We start from the raw sequence: 3,984 nt of genomic DNA on the forward strand, positions 1-3,984 counted from the left end.
TTGCACTTCTGCTGCAGAGATCGCGGAAAAGGCTCGAGCGGCAATCCTATGTATAGTTTTCGACCTCAGCGCACGTACTACGGACGTAAATAGGTATAGGGTACTACTCTAACTAGAGTCTAGTCAGAATGTAATTTAACCCAAAATCCGAGAGGTTCGATCGATGTGAATATAGCATGTGTGTCGCGGCGTAGTCTATCGACACGGATTTCGTCAGGAAAAATATCAATCGCGATTGCACGACAAGAGACTAACTGTTGGGACATAAACGTGCTACGTGCACAAACCGATGTAGTTAATTTCCTATTTTTCGAGCCGGACATCAAATATTATCATTATAATTCGTATCGCAGAATATTTCTGTATTGCGCATCGTTTTAAATAATAATATTGATAATAATAACGATAATAGCGTAGTAGCCGTAAAAGTCAAAAGGTAGCAGTGAACCGATATGAAACAGTCTGCTCTTGTCGACATACAAACACACGACGAAGCGATCCGGTGGAGCGCCGAAGTGAATGAATTCCGTGTCCTGCAGACCATCATCCTCTCTCGACCGCGGCGCGATATTAACATTACATCGGTGTACACCTAACCGGAATTAACAATCGTTTCCATTTTACCGGGGCTAGTATAGCGGCCTCCTAATAACCACGGTGTTCGTGTACCGCGAAGATGTTATTTATCGGCGTCGTGTTCGTTACACAAAAACGTACAACGCGCGCGAATAACGTTAATTTTTCGATCGGGAACCCCTCTTTTGCTTCTCCCCACCACCGCTGCTCTCTCCATACGCACACACAAATGTTTGCTGGTCGCGCCACCGAAATCGGTTTCGACACTTCGTATCGACTTGAAAACGTCCACCGCGTAGGCACACTATCTATGCCCACATTTTAAGAGTTACCTATACATAATACATATTATTTATTATGCGCACACACGGGAAAAAAAGAAACGCGAGATCGATATTGCGCACGACATCCGTGCCCTATACGGACGTCCGCCGTTGACGCGTACCTCTTACCATCAGCCACCTCATCTATTTAATATCATTATAACATTACGCGTTCACGGTCGAGATATTATTATGCTATTTAACGTGTCGATATTATAATCATTATTATTGTCGTCGTCGAGTCGTCATCGGTGAGCGCGCGTGCCCGACACTCGCGGAAACATGCATATAAATTATTATTATTATTATTATTATTATTATTCATAATGTGTTACATTATAAATGGTTTTTGTTTTTTAATTTTTGTTTTTAATAATTTAATAAATTATTATTATACTCGTGAAAACAAACGCTTTATACGATTTTTTAGTCATAATAATAATAATATAATATACGCATACGCATATACCTACGTGGCTTATCGTAATATCATCGTCATCCGAGCGGATGAGCAGATGACATCGCGATACCTCTATCATAGAATATACACCTGTAATACAAGAGACGATGTGGGCGTACTCGTCGCGTTCCTCTCCGCCGATACGATTGTTATGCGATTGACCATATATATAATAACACGTTAAAGTATATACGTATATATGTATGTATATGAATATTATATAATGTGTTTGTTCATTTCTTTCTATTGTCTTTTGTTTTCGAAGCGATCATCCACTTGTACGATTTTATAATAACCGTATTACGTTATTATTATTATTATCATCAATATTATTGTGTATTTACTTATAATATTCTCGTACGACTCGTTATATGAAAACATTCTGTTGTTCAATTTGTATAATAATATTATATATATATATATGATATTATTACGATTTCATGTAAAACAAAAATGAAAACGAGATCAAACGTCAAATTTTAGAATTTTTTTTTTTAAGTCTTTTCGCGGCAGTGCTAGCAGTTATATTATTGTGTAAGATGGTAGATCTTTTATTTATTTATTTATTTTTTTTTTTTTATAATAAATTTATAAAAAATATATTTATATAATAATCTTACATTGTTACGTTACTATATATTATATATAAATATATTTTATATTTATATATTTATATATATATATATATATATACTATGTTATTATATAGAACTCTAGACACACTTCCTATAATAATATTATGTAATACTACCTACATACCTACCTACGAAGACGATAATAACTCGACGACATTAATTATATTATTTTATAATATTGTTTCGTTTACATATTTTCTTTCTATTGTATTTCGCGTTGGTTATATTGTTATTATTACTATTCGAAGACAGTACATTTTTTTTGCGCCCATTTATCTCTGCCATAAAAACGATTATTTTTAGTTCGTAAGATCGACGATCTCATTTTATGTTGAAGCCATTTTGTTTTATTAATACATTTTGATTTTTTCGCCTTTTCAGGCAAGTTGAAACTTTAAACTACTTGATTACAGAAAATTATACTCCTATATGAAAAACAAAAAAAATATATTGTATTCTAAAAAAAGTTATATTTGTAGATTCTTAATTAATGATAATTATATTTGTAAATATAGTAATTTATATTAGAATTAAGTATTATTTAAATGAATAAAAAAGAAAATTCAAAGAAATTATTTGATGGGTATTTTTTTATTTCATCACATTTCATAATTTTAAATTGTTTTAACTGCAATACTGCATGCATAGATCCTTTAACATTCTATTCCTATTTCCTTTAATCCTTTTGTTATATAAATGCAGTTGGATAATATCGACTGATTAACTAAATTAATTACCAGACTTCAGTTAAATCCAGTACGACTTTATCTTATGCCACAGCATGTTTCATAATGATGACTAATGCGTCCTCATCTATGCAACTATTGTGCATGCATAGGTATACCACTTTACTACTTGCAAAAAAATTGAACTTTAACTTTCCACAATATTATTACAAACATTTATAAATATTTTTAATTTAAGATTGTAGTTACTAGTTTGAGAGGAATATTATTTGGTTTTAAGAGGAAGATATACCCGCATGTGTTGTCTCTGTCTTACATACATAGAATATGGAACATTTTTGTTCAGCAGAATTCATTTTGTAATATTAAAGTTAACAATATTACAAAATGTGCTGAACGCAAATTTGCTATGATGTATGTTAGTAAGCCAGAAACAACACATGCGTGTATATCGTCATCTTAACATGATGTATACCTTATACCTATTTAATATTTTCAAGTAGTAAATGTTACCCTAGGTTGTGGACTATTATAAAATAAAAATATAGATAACCAATTATACTAATAATAATTGATGGATCAAAGATATGACACGAGTTTTGTGCCAATATTTATTTAAAGTTTAAAAAAATATTGTTATATATAATTTGTAGTAATTTGTTTTCAAAGTTTTTCCCTAAGGTTATGCTAATTTGCTTAAAATAATAATTTACATACCAATATAAAATTAATAAAATACCTATATTATACTTAAACCAACTAAGAATTATATTAATTCATATTAATATATACATTTTTCAAGAAAATAATATACCCATCATGAAAATTAAATTTTAAGATTTTTGTGTTAATCTTTATGTAAATAATTATTCATTATAGATATATTTTTGTTATATCTGAGCTCATCACTAACACATCTTCAATGCCATATGATAATAATTTTATAATTGAATTGCATTTATCTATTGATTCCATAAACTATGAAAATCTGCATATTCATTTTTATTATTTTGTGTATTTGTTTATACTGCAATAAAACATAATTTATATGATTAGACATTTCTAAAATATGTTGTAATTTCTAAGCAATACATATATAAAAAATTATCCTGTCTCATTTAATGAAAATAATAACTAGACAACAATTATTATATTAATACATTTTTTATTTATTTATGGACTTTGTTAAATAATACATGGAAGACATATAACAAGAACATAGTACTAAATTTTGATTTTTTTATATAAGTTAATTTGTAAATATAATTAAAAAAAAATTAAATATTAAATAAATAATAAATATA

This window comes from Rhopalosiphum maidis, chromosome 2, assembly GCF_003676215.2.
Source record: "Rhopalosiphum maidis isolate BTI-1 chromosome 2, ASM367621v3, whole genome shotgun sequence".
Taxonomy (NCBI): Eukaryota; Metazoa; Arthropoda; class Insecta; order Hemiptera; family Aphididae; genus Rhopalosiphum; species Rhopalosiphum maidis.